We start from the raw sequence: 21066 nt of genomic DNA, 5'->3' as shown, positions 1-21066 counted from the left end.
GACCACTTTTACTACTTCCACCAAGCAATTGACTGTCCAACAGTCCTTTGCGAGGAAGATGAAATATCACAGCAGTCATCCTGCTGCAAAGCGGATAACTGAGGCCTTGGCATCCTGGGCGGTGAGAAACGTGGTTCCGGTATCCATCATTACTGCAGAGCCAACTAGAGACTTGTTGGAGGTACTGTGTCCCCGGTACCAAATACCATCTAGGTTCCATTTCTCTAGGCAGGCGATACCGAAAATGTACACAGACCTCAGAAAAAGACTCACCAGTGTCCTAAAAAATGCAGTTGTACCCAATGTCCACTTAACCACGGACATGTGGACAAGTGGAGCAGGGCAGACTCAGGACTATATGACTGTGACAGCCCACTGGGTAGATGTATGGACTCCCGCCGCAAGAACAGCAGCGGCGGCACCAGTAGCAGCATCTCGCAAACGCCAACTCTTTCCTAGGCAGGCTACGCTTTGTATCACCGCTTTCCAGAATACGCACACAGCTAAAAACCTCTTACGGCAACTGAGGAAGATCATCGCAGAATGGCTTACCCCAATTGGACTCTCCTGTGGATTTGTGGCATCGGACAACGCCAGCAATATTGTGTGTGCATTAAATATGGGCAAATTCCATCACGTCCCATGTTTTGCACATACCTTGAATTTGGTGGTGCAGAATTATTTAAAAAACGAGAGGGGCGTGCAAGAGATGCTGTCGGTGGCCAGAAGAATTGCGGGACACTTTCGGCGTACAGGCACCACGTACAGAAGACTGGAGCAACACCAAAAACGCCTGAACCTGCCCTGCCATCATCTGAAGCAAGAAGTGGTAACGAGGTGGAATTCAACCCTCTATATGCTTCAGAGGTTGGAGGAGCAGCAAAAGGCCATTCAAGCCTATACAACTGAGCACGATATAGGAGGTGGAATGCACCTGTCTCAAGCGCAGTGGAAAATGATTTCAACGTTGTGCAAGGTTCTGCAACCTTTTGAACTTGCCACACGTGAAGTCAGTTCAGACACTGCTAGCCTGAGTCAGGTCATTCCCCTCATCAGGCTTTTGCAGAAGAAGCTGGAGACATTGAAGGAGGAGCTAACACAGAGCGATTCAGCTAGGCATGTGGGACTTGTGGATGGAGCCCTTAATTCGCTTAACAAGGATTCACGGGTGGTCAATCTGTTGAAATCAGAGCACTACATTTTGGCCACCCAGAGCCGGCCTTAGCTATAGGCAGGCTAGGCATTTGCCTAGGGCATTCAAGCATGTCTAGGGGCATCCAAGCATGTCCCTGCAGTATCTCATGCTGGGAGGGACAGTCCGCAAACTAACTGTTACTTTCCAAATGTATTCAATCAGTACTTGTATACACTGCTGTTTACATTTGTAAAAAAAAAATGCACACTGTGCCTTAAATTTCCTCTGACATGCTTGAATGCCCCTGACTTGTGAGACCTCAGACAGACAGCAGAAGCCAAGTAAATGCAATTCCTGGACCTGTGACATTTTCACTGACTATATAAGGTTATTACTGGATGGCTTCTATAACACATGTGTATTTTGGAAGACTGCTTCACAGAAACCTGACATCACCTATACTGCTTGTGCACATGGGGGAGGGGGACCCTGTTATCCTGTGTCCCTTATCCCTGTGCAATTCCCAGGTGTCTGCAGGGACATAACATGGGCAATGTTCTCCCCACACTTTATTTCCTAGTCAGTCCATGCCATAAAATTCCCCTGCCATCTAGCACTGTAACGTGGTCAGTAAGTTGCGTTGTGCTATTTCTATATGAAACATCAGTGCAGCGTGACTTTCGGACACATCAGACTGGAGGGCAGAGCATATCACTCCCACAGTATAAAGTAAAGGGCATGCAGTAACAGACACCAGCAAACACACTGAATAGTGAAGAGAATGGACAGTTTCTACATGTTTGATACTGGTCTTTTTGTATAACCAGCAAGTGTGGCAGTATCTGTGGCAGTATATGTGTATTATGGGCATTACTAATGTGGGGCATATGTGTAAAGTGCATTACTGTGTGGCATTATGTGTATTATGGGCATTACTAATGTGGGCATATGTGCAAGGTTCCTTTACTGTGTGGAATTATATGTATTATGGTCATTACTGTGTGGCATTGTGCAGAGTTGAACTGGCCCACAGGGTAACCCCCCGGTGGGCCCCACTACCTGAGCGTTGCAGGTACAGATGCAGAACTAGCGGCGGAGCTAGGGGGCACCAGACAAAATTTTGCCTAGGGCATCAAATTGGCAAGGGCCGTCTCTGTGGCCACCGTGCTCGATACTAGATTTAAAACCTACGTTGTATCTCTCTTTCCGGCAGACACAAGTCTGCAGGGGTTCAAAGAACTGCTGGTGAGAAAATTGTCAAGTCAAGCGGAACGCGACCTGTCAACATCTCCTCCTTCACATTCTCCCGCAACTGGGGGTGCGAGGAAAAGGCTCAGAATTCCGAGCCCACCCGCTGGCGGTGATGCAGGGCAGTCTGGAGCGACTGGTGATGCTGACATCTGGTCCGGACTGAAGGACCTGCCAACGATTACGGACATGTCGTCTACTGTCACTGCATATGATTCTCTCCCCATTGAAAGAATGGTGGAGGATTATATGAGTGACCGCATCCAAGTAGGCACGTCACACAGTCCGTACGTATACTGGCAGGAAAAAGAGGCAATTTGGAGGCCCTTGCACAAACTGGCTTTATTCTACCTAAGTTGCCCTCCCACAAGTGTGTACTCCGAAAGAGTGTTTAGTGCCGCCGCTCACCTTGTCAGCAATCGGCGTACGAGGTTACTTCCAGAAAATGTGGAGAAGATGATGTTCATTAAAATGAATTTTTATCAATTCCTCCATGGAGACATTCACCAGCAGCAATTGCCTCCACAAAGTACACAGGGAGCTGTGATGGTGGATTCCAGTGGGGACGAATTGATAATCTGTGAGGAGGGGGATGTACACGGTGATGAATCGGAGGATGATGATGAGGTGGACATCTTGCCTCTGTAGAGCCAGTTTGTGCAAGGAGAGATTAATTGCTTCTTTTTTGGTGGGGGTCCAAACCAACCCGTCATTTCGTGTTTGTGTCGGCCACTAGGGTCGCTGAGCTTAGTCACACAGCTACCTCATTGCGCCTCTTTTTTTCTTTGCGTCATGTGCTGTTTGGGGAGTGTTTTTTGGAAGGGCCATCCTGCGTGACACTGCAGTGCCACTCCTAGATGGGCCAGGTGTTTGTGTCGGCCACTAGGGTCGCTTAGCTTACTCACACAGCTACCTCATTGCGCCTCTTTTTTTTCTTCTTTGCGTCATGTGCTGTTTGGGGAGTATTTTTTGGAAGGGCCATCCTGCCTGACACTGCAGTGCCACTCCTAGATGGGCCAGGTGTTTGTGTCGGCCACTAGGGTCGCTTATCTTACTCACACAGCTACCTCATTGCGCCTCTTTTTTTCTTCTTTGCGTCATGTGCTGTTTGGGGGGTGTTTTTTGGAAGGGCCATCCTGCGTGACACTGCAGTGCCACTCCTAGATGGGCCAGGTGTTTGTGTCGGCCACTAGGGTCGCTTAGCTTACTCACACAGCTACCTCATTGCGCCTCTTTTTTTTCTTCTTTGCGTCATGTGCTGTTTGGGGGGTGTTTTTTGGAAGGGCCATCCTGCGTGACACTGCAGTGCCACTCCTAGATGGGCCAGGTGTTTGTGTCGGCCACTTGGGTCGCTGAGCTTAGTCACACAGCTACCTCATTGCGCCTCTTTTTTTCTTTGCGTCATGTGCTGTTTGGGGAGTGTTTTTTGGAAGGGCCATCCTGCGTGACACTGCAGTGCCACTCCTAGATGGGCCAGGTGTTTGTGTCGGCCACTTGGGTCGCTGAGCTTAGTCACACAGCTACCTCATTGCGCCTCTTTTTTTCTTTGCGTCATGTGCTGTTTGGGGAGTGTTTTTTGGAAGGGCCATCCTGCGTGACACTGCAGTGCCACTCCTAGATGGGCCAGGTGTTTGTGTCGGCCACTTGGGTCGCTGAGCTTAGTCACACAGCTACCTCATTGCGCCTCTTTTTTTCTTTGCGTCATGTGCTGTTTGGGGAGTGTTTTTTGGAAGGGCCATCCTGCGTGACACTGCAGTGCCACTCCTAGATGGGCCAGGTGTTTGTGTCGGCCACTAGGGTCGCTGAGCTTAGTCACACAGCTACCTCATTGCGCCTCTTTTTTTCTTTGCGTCATGTGCTGTTTGGGGAGTGTTTTTTGGAAGGGCCATCCTGCGTGACACTGCAGTGCCACTCCTAGATGGGCCAGGTGTTTGTGTCGGCCACTTTGGTTGCTGAGCTTAGTCACACAGCTACCTCATTGCGCCTCTTTTTTTCTTTGCGTCATGTGCTGTTTGGGGAGTATTTTTTGGAAGGGCCATCCTGCCTGACACTACAGTGCCACTCCTAGATGGGCCAGGTGTTTGTGTCGGCCACTAGGGTCGCTGAGCTTACTCACACAGCTACCTCATTGCGCCTCTTTTTTTCTTTGCGTCATGTGCTGTTTGGGGAGTGTTTTTTGGAAGGGCCATCCTGCGTGACACTGCAGTGCCACTCCTAGATGGGCCAGGTGTTTGTGTCGGCCACTTGGGTCGCTGAGCTTAGTCACACAGCTACCTCATTGCGCCTCTTTTTTTCTTTGCGTCATGTGCTGTTTGGGGAGTGTTTTTTGGAAGGGCCAACCTGCGTGACACTGCAGTGCCACTCCTAGATGGGCCAGGTGTTTGTGTCGGCCACTTGGGTCGCTGAGCTTAGTCACACAGCTACTTCATTGCGCCTCTTTTTTTCTTTGCGTCATGTGCTGTTTGGGGAGTGTTTTTTTGGAAGGGCCATCCTGCGTGACACTGCAGTGCCACTCCTAGATGGGCCAGGTGTTTGTGTCGGCCACTTGGGTCGCTGAGCTTAGTCACACGGCTACCTCATTGCACCTCTTTTTTTCTTTGCGTCATGTGCTGTTTGGGGAGTATTTTTTGGAAGGGCCATCCTGCCTGACACTACAGTGCCACTCCTAGATGGGCCAGGTGTTTGTGTCGGCCACTAGGGTCGCTGAGCTTACTCACACAGCTACCTCATTGCGCCTCTTTTTTTCTTTGCGTCATGTGCTGTTTGGGGAGTGTTTTTTTGGAAGGGCTATCCTGCGTGGCACTGCAGTGCCACTCCTAGATGGGCCAGGTGTTTGTGTCGGCCACTAGGGTCGCTTAGCTTACTCACACAGCTACCTCATTGTGCCTCTTTTTTTTCTTCTTTGCGTCATGTGCTGTTTGGGGAGTATTTTTTGGAAGGGCCATCCTGCCTGACACTGCAGTGCCACTCCTAGATGGGCCAGGTGTTTGTGTCGGCCACTAGGGTCGCTTAGCTTACTCACACAGCTACCTCATTGCGCCTCTTTTTTTTCTTCTTTGCGTCATGTGCTGTTTGGGGGGTGTTCTTTGGAAGGGCCATCCTGCGTGACACTGCAGTGCCACTCCTAGATGGGCCAGGTGTTTGTGTCGGCCACTTGGGTCGCTGAGCTTAGTCACACAGCTACCTCATTGCGCCTCTTTTTTTCTTTGCGTCATGTGCTGTTTGGGGAGTGTTTTTTGGAAGGGCCATCCTGCGTGACACTGCAGTGCCACTCCTAGATGGGCCAGGTGTTTGTGTCGGCCACTTGGGTCGCTGAGCTTAGTCACACAGCTACCTCATTGCGCCTCTTTTTTTCTTTGCGTCATGTGCTGTTTGGGGAGTGTTTTTTGGAAGGGCCATCCTGCGTGACACTGCAGTGCCACTCCTAGATGGGCCAGGTGTTTGTGTCGGCCACTTGGGTCGCTGAGCTTAGTCACACAGCTACCTCATTGCGCCTCTTTTTTTCTTTGCGTCATGTGCTGTTTGGGGAGTGTTTTTTGGAAGGGCCATCCTGCGTGACACTGCAGTGCCACTCCTAGATGGGCCAGGTGTTTGTGTCGGCCACTTGGGTCGCTGAGCTTAGTCACACAGCTACCTCATTGCGCCTCTTTTTTTCTTTGCGTCATGTGCTGTTTGGGGAGTGTTTTTTGGAAGGGCCATCCTGCGTGACACTGCAGTGCCACTCCTAGATGGGCCAGGTGTTTGTGTCGGCCACTTGGGTCGCTGAGCTTAGTCACACAGCTACCTCATTGCGCCTCTTTTTTTCTTTGCGTCATGTGCTGTTTGGGGAGTGTTTTTTGGAAGGGCCATCCTGCCTGACACTGCAGTGCCACTCCTAGATGGGCCAGGTGTTTGTGTCGGCCACTTGGGTCGCTGAGCTTAGTCACACAGCTACCTCATTGCGCCTCTTTTTTTCTTTGCGTCATGTGCTGTTTGGGGAGTGTTTTTTGGAAGGGCCATCCTGCGTGACACTGCAGTGCCACTCCTAGATGGGCCAGGTGTTTGTGTCGGCCACTAGGGTCGCTGAGCTTAGTCACACAGCTACCTCATTGCGCCTCTTTTTTTCTTTGCGTCATGTGCTGTTTGGGGAGTGTTTTTTGGAAGGGCCATCCTGCGTGACACTGCAGTGCCACTCCTAGATGGGCCAGGTGTTTGTGTCGGCCACTTTGGTTGCTGAGCTTAGTCACACAGCTACCTCATTGCGCCTCTTTTTTTCTTTGCGTCATGTGCTGTTTGGGGAGTATTTTTTGGAAGGGCCATCCTGCCTGACACTACAGTGCCACTCCTAGATGGGCCAGGTGTTTGTGTCGGCCACTAGGGTCGCTGAGCTTACTCACACAGCTACCTCATTGCGCCTCTTTTTTTCTTTGCGTCATGTGCTGTTTGGGGAGTGTTTTTTGGAAGGGCCATCCTGCGTGACACTGCAGTGCCACTCCTAGATGGGCCAGGTGTTTGTGTCGGCCACTAGGGTCGCTTAGCTTACTCACACAGCTTCCTCATTGCGCCTCTTTTTTTTCTTCTTTGCGTCATGTGCTGTTTGGGGAGTATTTTTTGGAAGGGCCATCCTGCCTGACACTGCAGTGCCACTCCTAGATGGGCCAGGTGTTTGTGTCGGCCACTTGGGTCGCTGAGCTTAGTCACACAGCTACCTCATTGCGCCTCTTTTTTTCTTTGCGTCATGTGCTGTTTGGGGAGTGTTTTTTGGAAGGGCCATCCTGCGTGACACTGCAGTGCCACTCTTAGATGGGCCAGGTGTTTGTGTCGGCCACTTGGGTCGCTTATCTAAGTCACACAGCTACCTCATTGCGCCTCTTTTTTTCTTTGCGTCATGTGCTGTTTGGGGAGTGTTTTTTGGAAGGGCCATCCTGCGTGACACTGCAGTGCCACTCCTAGATGGGCCAGGTGTTTGTGTCGGCCACTAGGGTCGCTTATCTTAGTCACACAGCTACCTCATTGCGCCTCTTTTTTTCTTTGCGTCATGTGCTGTTTGGGGAGTGTTTTTTGGAAGGGCCATCCTGCGTGACACTGCAGTGCCACTCCTAGATGGGCCAGGTGTTTGTGTCGGCCACTTGGGTCGCTGAGCTTAGTCATCCAGCGACCTCGGTGCAAATTTTAGGACTAAAAATAATATTGTGAGGTGTGAGGTGTTCAGAATAGACTGAAAATTAGTGGAAATTATGGTTATTGAGGTTAATAATACTATGGGATCAAAATGACCCCCAAATTCTATGATTTAAGCTGTTTTTTAGGGTTTTTTGAAAAAAACACCCGAATCCAAAACACACCCGAATCCGACAAAAAAAATTTGGTGAGGTTTTGCCAAAACGCGTTCGAACCCAAAACACGGCCGCGGAACCGAACCCAAAACCAAAACACAAAACCCGAAAAATTTCCGGTGCACATCTCTAATTGAGACCTGTATTCCACAACGGCTCTGTCACAGATAGATTGGATATCTGCCCTAACCTCGCTGCAGGGCTTGTGCCTCGGTACCTCGGGCTGGGTGGGTGGTGTTCTTCTTTGCCCTCCGTCACTCCTTCTCTCTTCTCCTGCAGGTCAGCACTTGGACAGCTCTCCAGAGATAAGACAGGCATAGATCAGAGTAACACCTGGGGTCATTCTGACCCTTTCGCTCGCAGCGGTTCTTCGCTGCGGTGCGAACGGGTCCAGAATGCGCATGCGCGGCGTGTGCATCGAGCACGCACGTCATTGCGGGCAACGACACTAACAACGAAGATAATGGTCGCAGCGGCGACCGCAAGAAGATGGACAGCGAGAGGGCGTTCCTGGGCGTCACCTTACCATTTCCTGCTGTTTTCGGGGAGTGGTAAGTAAAATGCAGGGGTGTCCAGGCGAACGGAGGGTGGAAGTGTGACGTCAAAGCCGGCCCCATCAACGCTGAGATCGTCGTACAGGGTAAGTGTGTCCAGGGCTGGTCTTGTTTTACACAAAACTTTTTTAGCATAGCAGGGTTGCACAAGCGATCGCAGCCCTGCTAAGCTAAAATACACTCCCCCATAGGTGGGGATTAGTTGATTGCACCAGCAGCAAAAAGGTGCTGGCTGCAATCAACTCAGAATGACCACCACTGTCCCCAGGTTGGAGGTGGCTGTTGCTGCCACAGAGGGCTGTCTCCTACCCTGCACCATGGTGCAAATCAGGCCACCTCTGAAGCAAACTTCAGCCTGCTTCAATGTATCTCCAGTGCTATCTGCTGCCTAACAGCTTCTCCTGCTGTCACACCACATGCTGCCATACAGTGAATGGCTGTAAGCACTCTGATTGGTGGGTTGTTCCAGCCATCCACCAATCAGCATGCTGGCAGCCATTCACGGTCTGGCTGCAGGCTGGGAGGCAGGTAGAGAATGATGCACTCTGATTGTGTGTAATTCACATAATACTATAGAGCAGGGCTGGCCTAACCGGTCCTCGAGATCTACCAACAGTTCATGTTTTCCAGGCCTCCTGGAGATCTGTAGAATAGTCAGTTAGGAATGAATGCAGCACATCTTAATTAGTAATGACTACACCTGTGCACCAGCTAGCTGGTCTTGAAAATGTGAACTGTTGGTAGATCTCGAGGACTGGTTTGGCCAGCTCTGCTATAGAGTGTGCGTCTGCAGTTTATTTTTTTTCTGTGTGGAACTACAAGTCTTAGGATGATAGCAGAAATAAGGGTGTGCAGTCCAAGCCCTCCTCCATATATTCTATGTTCTGTATATGTGTACACTTGAAGGTAGAGACTCTTTCAGCTTGGATTAGCACCCCTTCCACCTACCCAAGGGAGTTTTTAATTAGCATGGATTTACAAGCTGCATATTGGGGCAGGCACTATGATGGTAAGTTATGAAGAAAATTGTAGAGTTTGTCAGTTTTAGGGATAGGTTGGGGGCGCGGGGCCCCCTGGGTTGGTCTGGCTTCACCACTTTGGGGCATCACGCTGTAACGATCTAGCACTTTTTTAGCACCTAATTATTATTTTTACCAATGTACAGGAACACCTTTTAACATTCTACTTATTACCTCTCTCCCATGTAACACACTTAACACACAGCTTTCACTTTTTACTTCTAGAAAACCTTTTGCTAGTGTCATGCCTTGGGGCAGATGGCCTGTGGTGACAGGGGGGTCGCCTGTCCTGGACTAGAACCTTAGTGTGAGGTCATCTGGTCGCTGTTGGTGGGCCCATATATTTTTGCCCATAATCAGTACCAGACCCCAGGCAGAGCAGCTCTGGCCATGACGCTCTGCCCCACTACACCCCCCCCCCCCCCCCCCCCCCCCTTAATCGTGCTCTCCCTACACTGAGTGTTTTTATTTGCTGTATTCTGGGTTAATCCAGTTTTCTGAATTGAGGAAATGTACACATTTAAAATTCACACAATTCAACCTGTTCCTCTCTATTTCTGCTTATATAACATCTAATCCTAAAGGATAACATAATATCTATAAATACATGTCCTTTAAGTGATATTGAGACATTTATAGCGCCTACCTTACAAATAATTACCAATAATTAATAAAATAAAGGTGACAATTATGAAATCGCACAGTGAGCAGATACTGTGACCCCCACAAGACCGTGCGCGGGTGAAGGATCTATAATTAAATGACTCTGAGCCTGTTATTACCAAGCCCTTCATTACAGTAAGTACTGAGCTCGGCCTGAGGAAGGGCTTCCAGACCCTCGGTGGGTATCAGAGGTAGAGACTGGTGTCCTCTGGGTGTGGAGTCTCCATCTGCTCACCAGATGTAATTACTATTATCCATGTAAATACTGACACATACACCTTTATATATGCTGTATACACCTTTATATATCAGCGCAGACTGCCACTGACCAGGTACAAATGAACATAGAAAATGAACTTGATAAAGTCGCTGTAACACCGTGATGTTATGTTCCCCAGATTTACTAATATAGCAACTGGAACAGTGGTTTCTCCAGACGTCATCAAAGGCAGGCAGGTGTAAGCATTATACACCAGGCACCAGGTACTATAAGTGCTTCACTCCTTTTATAATATCATGAGAATGCTGCAAAACAATTAGCAGGACACATGAGCAATTATTCTATTTTATCAGAACCTGATTGATTTTATACACAGTATACTGTGTGTGTGTGTGTGTGTGTGTGTGTGTGTGTGTGTGTGTGTATATAAATATATATATATATATATATATATAAACAGCAAATATTATCGGCAGCACTCGGCGGAATGAAGACACAAAGAGTCAGGATGAACTGCAACGTTTCGATGTGTATTTACATCGTCATCAGGCAAACATAATACAATAACCAAACTCTGCTCACCTTATATCCCCACCATGTGTGACACTAACCACGGCGTCCGGAAACAGGAAGTTTGACGTCCAGAAATGACGTCATCGCTCCCCGTCCGTAACCATGGTATTAACATATAAACAATATAGTGAAAATAAAAACAGCAGCAACAGAGAGTATCGCACAGACTCAGGAAATATAAATACAAGTAAAACGAGCTTGGTGAATGTGCATGCATGATATATATTGTATAACGAGAAGCGTTACCCTATAATGAGTGAACAATAAACCAGTCTGAATGCCATGGGGAGAATAAATCATGCATTAAATGAATGCATGTAAACCCAAATTATCATTAAGACCACGGGGCGTAATGGTTCCCAATCTAAAAACCGACAGAACATTGCGGGAACGCATGGCGGGACATCGTTCCACCATACGTGCTGCTATTGATTCTGGCAAAAGTGATCCAACTAGATTCGCATTTGAGCAGTTTGAGTGAGCGATTACCCCCCCGCAATGATGGTGGAATATGATCTATAATCATATATCTAAGATTGGCCATGCTGTGACCCGCTTCCACAAAGTGTCGCGCCACAGGATGGTCACTTTTGCCAGAATCAATAGCAGCACGTATGGTGGAACGATGTCCCGCCATGCGTTCCCGCAATGTTCTGTCGGTATGGACATCTAATAATATAAACAATAAATTTAGTCGTGCAAGTCACAGCTATACATCAGGTAATAAAACCAAGTAGCAGATCATCCCACTGCTGGATACCTGGGATGATCTGCTACTTGGTTTTATTACCTGATGTATAGCTGTTACAGATAACCTCCTGAGGAAGGCCCGTTTTGGGCCGAAAGCGCTTGAGGATACCATTCAAGTGGAATATGTAACGTATATCACAATAAAATGAGAACTTTTTGTATATTTTGAAAAATCTGGAGAGTGCCTCCATTATTTCTCTCTCTCTCTCTCTCTCTATATATATATATATATATATATATACTGTATATAAATACACACACAGTGGAGTCACATTATAATGATCAGGTCTGAATTAGGCCCAATGTCTGCAGCTAATGACATTTAACTGGGCTATAATATATATTATTTGTATTCTCCTTTTTTATATGGCGTCACAAGGGATCCGCAGCGCCCATTACACAGTACATAATCAAATGAGCAAAACAGAACTTACAGTTCAAGACAATATAGGACAAGTACGGAAAACCAGAGATGACATCAAAGGGGATATGGAGTATAAGATAGTGTAAGTAAGAGATGGAAAGGCACATGAGGAAAGAGGGCCCTGCTCTTGTGAGCTTACAATCTAAAAGGTGAAGAGCTAACAGACCGGGGTGACACAGAAGGGTTAGACCATCATGGTGGACAAGAGGGTTTGGAGGACAGTTGGCTGGGTTTGGTGAAGAAGTACATCTTTGTAGAGAGGTGGAGAGTCGGATGGGGAGAGGTAGAGAATTCCAGAGAAAGGGAGCAGCATGTGAGAAAACTTGGAGGTAGGAGTCGGAGAAAGGAATCAGTTGGCAGGAGAATCGGCGTGCACTAGCAGAGTGAAGAGGACGGGCGGGAGTGTAGAGGGAGATTACATATAGGATATATACTGTATGAGCCTGGTGCTTAAACGAAGTGTGGTATTTCCTGCAGCAGCAAATCAGGTGATGTCTTTTATTTGTATAAAATTGTAATAGGAAAACGGCAAACGAAATTTATTCACTTTCTCTGTGCAACCGTTTCCATAAGTCTCACCAAGTATGTCTGTTCAAAATGATGTGGCTTGCTCAGTAGATAAGTGGAAGTATGTGGCCCTATGCCACACAGTAGATGCACACACTACTCCTAAGGAATCTATATAATCCTGTTAATGATATCCCCCTCTGTTTAAAGTCCCAAAACTATATATTACACAAACCATTCATACAGAAGACAATGAAGACAAAGTGCAGGAAAAAGTGGATGAAGAGTTAAATAGCACATTGTGGATGGTGAGATGTACAGGACAGTGAGGATGATAAGATGTGTAGGACAGTGAGGATGATGAGCTGTGTAGGACAGTGAGGACGATGAGATGTGTAGGACAGTGAGGATGATGAGCTGTATAGGACAGTGAGGATGATGAGCTGTGTAGGACAGTGAGGATGATGAGCTGTGTAGGACAGTGAGGATGATGGGCTGTGTAGGGCAGTGAGGATAATGGGCTGTGTAGGACAGTGAGGACGATGAGAAGTGTAGGACAGTGAGGATGATGAGCTGTGTAGGACAGTGAGGATGATGAGCTGTGTAGTACAGTGAGGATGATGAGCTGTGTAGGACAATGAGGATGATGGGCTGTGTAGGACAGTGAGGACGATGAGAAGTGTAGGACAGTGAGGATGATGAGCTGTGTAGGACAGTGAGGATGATGAGCTGTGTAGTACAGTGAGGATGATGAGCTGTGTAGGACAATGAGGATGATGGGCTGTGTAGGACAGTGAGGAGGATGAGCTGTGTAGGACAGTGAGGATGATGAGCTGTGTAGGACAGTGAGGATGACGAGCTGCGTAGGACAGTGAGGATGATGAGCTGTGTAGGACAGTGAGGATGATGGGCTGTGTAGGACAGTGAGGACGATAAGAAGTGTAGGACAGTGAGGACGATGAGCTGTGTAGGACAGTGAGGATGATGAGCTGTGTAGGACAGTGAGGATGATGAGCTGTGTAGGACAGTGAGGACGATGAGATGTGTAGGACAGTGAGGACGATGGGCTGTGCAGGACAGTGAGGATGATGGGCTGTGTAGGACAGTGAGGATGATGAGCTGTGTAGGACAGTGAGGATGATGAGCTGTGTAGGACAGTGAGGACGATGAGCTGTGTAGGACAGTGAGGATGATGGGCTGTGTAGGGCAGTGAGGACGATGAGATGTGTAGGACAGTGAGGACGATGAGCTGTGTAGGACAGTGAGGATGATGAGATGTGTAGGACAGAGAGGACGATGGGCTGTGTAGAACAGTGAGGATGATGGGCTGTGTAGGACAGTGAGGATGATGAGATGTGTAGGACAGTGAGGATGATGGGCTGTGTAGGACAGTGAGGATGATGGGCTGTGTAGGACAGCGAGGATGATGTGATGTGTAGGACAGTGAGGATGATGGGCTGTGTAGGACAGTGAGGATGATGAGCTGTGTAGGACAGTGAGGAGGATGGGCTGTGTAGGACATTGAGGATGATGAGTTGTGTAGGACAGTGAGGATGATGAGTTGTGTAGGACAGTGAGGATGATGAGTTGCGTAGGACAGTGAGGATGATGAGCTGTGTAGGACAGTGAGGACGATGGACTGTGTAGGACAGTGAGGATGATGAGCTGTGTAGGACAGTGAGGATGATGGACTGTGTAGGACAGTGAGGATGATGAGCTGTGTAGGACAGTGAGGATGATGAGCTGTGTAGGACAGTGAGGGTGATGAGCTGTGTAGGACAGTGAGAGTGATGGACTGTGTAGAACAGTGAGGACGATGAGCTGCGTAGGACAGTGAGGATGATGAGCTGTGTAGGACAGTGAGGATGATGAGATGTGTAGGACAGTGAGGATGATGGGCTGTGTAGGACAGTGAGGATGATGAGCTGTGTAGGACAGTGAGGATGATGAGCTGTGTAGGACAGTGAGGAGGATGGGCTGTGTAGGACAGTGAGGATGATGAGCTGTGTAGGACATTGAGGATAATGAGTTGTGTAGGACAGTGAGGATGATGAGTTGTGTAGGACAGTGAGAATGATGAGCTGTGTAGGACAGTGAGGACGATGAGCTGTGTAGGACAGTGAGGACGATGGACTGTGTAGGACAGTGAGGATGATGAGCTGTGTAGGACAGTGAGGATGATGGACTGTGTAGGACAGTGAGGATGATGAGCTGTGTAAGGCAGTGAGGATGATGAGCTGTGTAGGACATTGAGGGTGATGAGCTGTGTAGGACAGTGAGAATGATGGACTGTGTAGAACAGTGAGGATGATGAGCTGTGCAGGACAGTGAGGATGATGAACTGTGTAGGATAGTAAGGATGATGAGCTGTGTAGGACAGTGAGGATGATGAGCTGTGTAGGAAGGTGAGATTGATGGACTGTGTAGAACAGTGAGGATGATGAGCTGTGTAGGACAGTGAGGATGATGAGATGTGTAGGACAGTGAGGATGATGAGCTGTGTAGGACAGTGAGGATGATGAGATGTGTAGGACAGTGAGGATGATGAGCTGTGTAGGACAGTGAGGATGATGAGCTGTGTAGCACAGTGAGGATGATGTGATGTGTAGGACAGTGAGGATGATGAGCTGTGTAGGAAGGTAAGATTGATGGACTGTGTAGCACAGTGAGGATGATGAGCTGTGTAGGACAGTGAGGATGATGAGATGTGTAGGACAGTGAGGATGATGAGCTGTGTAGGACAGTGAGAATGATGAGCTGTGTAGGACAGTGAGGACGATGAGATGTGTAGGACAGTGAGGACGATGGGCTGTGCAGGACAGTGAGGATGATGGGCTGTGTAGGACAGTGAGGATGATGAGCTGTGTAGGACAGTGAGGATGATGGGCTGTGTAGGACAGTGAGGATGATGAGCTGTGTAGGACAGTGAGGATGATGAGATGTGTAGGACAGTGAGGACGATGAGATGTGTAGGACAGTGAGGATGATGAGATGTGTAGGACAGTGAGGATGATGAGCTGTGTAGGACAGTGAGGATGATGAGCTGTGTAGGACAGTGAGGATGATGAGATGTGTAGGACAGTGAGGATGATGAGCTGTGTAGGACATTGAGGATGATGAGCTGTGTATAACATCATTCTCACTAAGCTGTGTAGGACAGTGAGGATGATGAGCTGTGTAGGACAGTGAGGATGATGAGATGTGTAGGACAGTGAGGATGATGAGATGTGTAGGACAGTGAGGATGATGGGCTGTGTATAACAGTGAGGATGATGAGATGTGTAGTACAGTGAGGATGATGAGTTGTGTAGGACAGTGAGGATGATGAGCTGTGTAGGACAGTGAGGATGATGAGATGTGTAGGACAGTTAGGAGGATGAGATGTGTAGTACAGTGAGGATGATGAGCTGTGTAGGACAGTAAGGATGATGAGCTGTGTAGGACAGTGAGGATGATGAGCTGTGTAGGACAGTGAGGTTGATGAGATGTGTAGGACAGTGAGGATGATGAGCTGTGTAGGACATTGAGGATGATGAGCTGTGTATAACATCATTCTCACTGAGCTGTGTAGGACAGTGAGGATGATGAGCTGTGTAGGACAGTGAGGATGATGAGATGTGTAGGACAGTGAGGATGATGGGCTGTGTATAACAGTGAGGATGATGAGATGTGTAGTACAGTGAGGATGATGAGTTGTGTAGGACAGTGAGGATGATGAGCTGTGTAGGACAGTGAGGATGATGAGCTGTGTAGGACAGTGAGGATGATGAGCTGTGTAGGACAGTGAGGATGTTGAGCTGTGTAGGACAGTGAGGATGATGAGCTGTGTAGGACAGTGAGGATGATGAGATGTGTAGGACAGTGAGGATGATGAGCTGTGTAGGACAGTGAGGATGATGAGCTGTGTAGGACAGTGAGGATGATGAGCTGTGTAGGACAGTGAGGATGATGAGATGTGTAGGACAGTGAGGATGATGAGCTATGTAGGACAGTGAGGATGATGAGCTGTGTAGGACAGTGAGGATGATGAGCTGTGTAGGACAGTGAGGATGATGAGATGTGTAGGACAGTGAGGATGATGAGATGTGTAGGACAGTGAGGATGATGGGCTGTATAGGACAGCGAGGATGATGGACTGTGTAGGACAGTGAGAATGATGAGCTGTGTAGGACAGTGAGAATGATGAGCTGTGAAGGACAGTGAGGATGATGAGCTGTGTAGGAAAGTGAGGATGATGAGCTGTGTAGGACAGTGAGGATGATGATCTGTGTAGGACAGTGAGGATGATGAGCTGTGTAGGACAGTGAGGATGATGGGCTGTGTAGGACAGTGAGGATGATGGGCTGTGTATGACAGTGAGGATGATGGGCTGTGTAGGACAGTGAGGATGATGGGCTGTGTAGAACAGTGAGGATGATGAGCTGTGTAGGACAGTGAGGATGATGGGCTGTGTAGGACAGTGAGGATGATGAGTTGTGTAGGACAGTGAGGGTGATGAGCTGTATAGGACAGTGAGGATGATGAGCTGTGTATAACAGTGAGGGTGATGAGCTGTGTAGGAAGGTGAGATTGATGGACTGTGTAGAACAGTGAGGATGATGAGATATGTAGGACAGTGAGGATGATGAGATATGTAGGACACTGAGGATGATGAGCTGTGTAGGACAGTGAGGATGATGAGCTGTGTAGGACAGTGAGGATGATGGACTGTGTAGGAAGGTGAGATTGATGGACTGTGTAGAACAGTGAGGATGATGAGCTGTGTAGGACAGTGAGGATGATGAGCTGTGTAGGACAGTGAGGATGATGAGCTGTGTAGGACATTGAGGGTGATGAGCTGTGTAGGACAGTGAGAATGATGGACTGTGTAGAACAGTGAGGAGGATGAGCTGTGTAGGACAGTGAGGATGATGAACTGTGTAGGACAGTTAGGATGATGAGCTGTGTAAGACAGTGAGGATGATGAGCTGTGTAGGAAGGTGAGATTGATGGACTGTGTAGAACAGTGAGGATGATGAGCTGTGTAGGACAGTGAGGATGATGAGATGTGTAGGACAGTGAGGATGATGAGCTGTGTAGGACAGTGAGGATGATGAGCTGTGTAGGACAGTGAGGATGATGAGCTGTGTAGGACAGTGAGAATGATGGACTGTGTAGAACAGTGAGGAGGATGAGCTGTGTAGGACAGTGAGGATGATGAACTGTGTAGGACAGTTAGGATGATGAGCTGTGTAAGACAGTGAGGATGATGAGCTGTGTAGGAAGGTGAGATTGATGGACTGTGTAGAACAGTGAGGATGATGAGCTGTGGAGGACAGTGAGGATGATGAGATGTGTAGGACAGTGAGGATGATGAGCTGTGTAGGACAGTGAGGATGATGAGCTGTGTAGGACAGTGAGGATGATGAGCTGTGTAGGACAGTGAGGATGATGAGATGTGTAGGACAGTGAGGATGATGAGCTATGTAGGACAGTGAGGATGATGAGCTGTGTAGGACAGTGAGGATGATGAGCTGTGTAGTACAGTGAGGATGATGAGATGTGTAGGACAGTGAGGATGATGAGATGTGTAGGACAGTGAGGATGATGGGCTGTGTAGGACAGCGAGGATGATGGACTGTGTAGGACAGTGAGAATGATGAGCTGTGTAGGACAGTGAGAATGATGAGCTGTGAAGGACAGTGAGGATGATGAGCTGTGTAGGACAGTGAGGATGATGAGCTGTGTAGGACAGTGAGGATGATGATCTGTGTAGGACAGTGAGGATGATGAGCTGTGTAGGACAGTGAGGATGATGGGCTGTGTAGGACAGTGAGGATGATGAGCTGTGTATGACAGTGAGGATGATGGGCTGTGTAGGACAGTGAGGATGATGGGCTGTGTAGAACAGTGAGGATGATGAGCTGTGTAGGACAGTGAGGATGATGGGCTGTGTAGGACAGTGAGGGTGATGAGCTGTATAGGACAGTGAGGATGATGAGCTGTGTATAACAGTGAGGGTGATGAGCTGTGTAGGAAGGTGAGATTGATGGACTGTGTAGAACAGTGAGGATGATGAGATATGTAGGACAGTGAGGATGATGAGATATGTAGGACACTGAGGATGATGAGCTGTGTAGGACAGTGAGGATGATGAGCTGTGTAGGACAGTGAGGATGATGGAATGTGTAGGACAGTGAGGATGATGAGCTGTGTAGGACAGTGAGGATGATGAGCTGTGTAGGACATTGAGGGTGATGAGCTGTGTAGGACAGTGAGAATGATGGACTGTGTAGAACAGTGAGGAGGATGAGCTGTGTAGGACAGTGAGGATGATGAACTGTGTAGGACAGTTAGGATGATGAGCTGTGTAGGACAGTGAGGATGATGAGCTGTGTAGGAAGGTGAGATTGATGGACTGTGTAGAACAGTGAGGATGATGAGCTGTGTAGGACAGTGAGGATGATGAGATGTGTAGGACAGTGAGGATGATGAGCTGTGTAGGACAGTGAGGATGATGAGATGTGTAGGACAGTGAGGATGATGAGCTGTGTAGGACAGTGAGGATGATGAGCTGTGTAGCACAGTGAGGATGATGTGATGTGTAGGACAGTGAGGATGATGAGCTGTGTAGGAAGGTAAGATTGATGGACTGTGTAGCACAGTGAGGATGATGAGCTGTGTAAGACAGTGAGAATGATGAGCTGTGTAGGACAGTGAGGACGATGAGATGTGTAGGACAGTGAGGACGATGGACTGTGCAGGACAGTGAGGATGATGGGCTGTGTAGGACAGTGAGGATGATGAGCTGTGTAGGACAGTGAGGATGATGGGCTGTGTAGGACAGTGAGGATGATGAGCTGTGTAGGACAGTGAGGATGATGAGATGTGTAGGACAGTGAGGACGATGAGATGTGTAGGACAGTGAGGATGATGAGCTGTGTAGGACAGTGAGGATGATGAGCTGTGTAGGACAGTGAGGATGATGAGCTGTGTAGGACAGTGAGGATGATGAGATGTGTAGGACAGTGAGGATGATGAGCTGTGTAGGACATTGAGGATGATGAGCTGTGTATAACATCATTCTCACTGAGCTGTGTAGGACAGTGAGGATGATGAGCTGTGTAGGACAGTGAGGATGATGAGATGTGTAGGACAGTGAGGATGATGAGATGTGTAGGACAGTGAGGATGATGGGCTGTGTATAACAGTGAGGATGATGAGATGTGTAGTACAGTGAGGATGATGAGTTGTGTAGGACAGTGAGGATGATGAGCTGTGTAGGACAGTGAGGATGATGAGCTGTGTAGGACAGTGAGGATGATGAGCTGTGTAGGACAGTGAGGATGATGAGCTGTGTAGGACAGTGAGGATGATGAGATGTGTAGGACAGTGAGGATGATGAGATGTGTAGGACAGTGAGGATGATGAGTTGTGTAGGACAGTGAGGATGATGAGATGTGTAGGACAGTGAGGATGATGAGCTGTGTAGGACAGTGAGGACAATGAGCTGTGTAGGACAGTGAGGATGATGAGATGTGTAGGACAGTGAGGATGATGAGCTGTGTAGGACAGTGAGGATGATGAGCTGTGTAGGACAGTGAGTACATTGAGATTTGTATCAAATTGAGATTGGCTGGACAATGGATCAAATAACCAAATGAATTAATTATTGGGGGTTTTTTTTTTTTTTTGTTTTTTTGCCTAAAATGACACATTACCCCTCTTTCCTTTGTTGCACTTAAATTCTGTCAAACAATTGGTCAAGATATGTGAGGTCTAAGCGCCTGATTTACAGACTGACACATTGCCTGGAAAGTCTGTGTGGAAACATAATAACACTGCAGTCTTACATGTGTATTTTGAGTCACACATGTATGAAGGTACAGTAAGTCCATGTCATATCACAGGAACATTTCATTTTCTACATGCAGCATGTATCAGACGTGCAGATGTGTATTCTTACATCACATGTAGCATAGACATGTAGCATAGACATGTAGCATAGACATGTAGCATAGACATGTAGCATAGACATGTGGATTAACAGCGCAAATGGAAGAAATACCTAACACGCTGTCAGGGGCAGCTGACATGGGATTGTCAGGCCCAGTATGTGATAATAGCAGAAACGTATAAAGATAAAGGGAGTTTTATCCTCAGATATTTATTTCTACGGTCTAGGATCCGTATATGTGTGGCTTTTCATTATTTGTGTCTAGTCCTTTGACTTCTTTAGCCCCTATTTTTTTTTTTTTATGTCTTAATAAATATGATATTACATTAACAGTGTTGACGTTACAACAAATGCTATAATATAGACACAGATGGAGCCATGTTTATCTTGGCCTTTAATATGATTAATTGAGCCAGGGCAGTCAGACTTAATCCCCTGCTGTAATGACTTAATCCCCTGCTGTATTGTTCTCTGTATTGTTTTTCATCTGAGAACAATAGATGAAGGGTTTATGCTAATAAACCATGGTGTGCCTAGGTGCAGCAGAGAAGCCAAGATAACCGTGGACCCATCTGTACATGTTTGGCCTGGGATATGAGACTGACGCACATCACTGGTGGTTTTGACCACTAACCCGCTGGATTTACTATCAACAGCTTGGACGATAATTAAATTATCAACCCACTGGATGTCAGGCAGCGTACACATGTCCAGACCACCAG

This window comes from Pseudophryne corroboree, chromosome 4 (assembly GCF_028390025.1).
Source record: "Pseudophryne corroboree isolate aPseCor3 chromosome 4, aPseCor3.hap2, whole genome shotgun sequence".
Lineage (NCBI taxonomy): Eukaryota > Metazoa > Chordata > Amphibia > Anura > Myobatrachidae > Pseudophryne > Pseudophryne corroboree.
The sequence above is the reverse complement of the archived record's forward strand: the minus strand, read 5'-3'. Positions refer to the sequence as shown.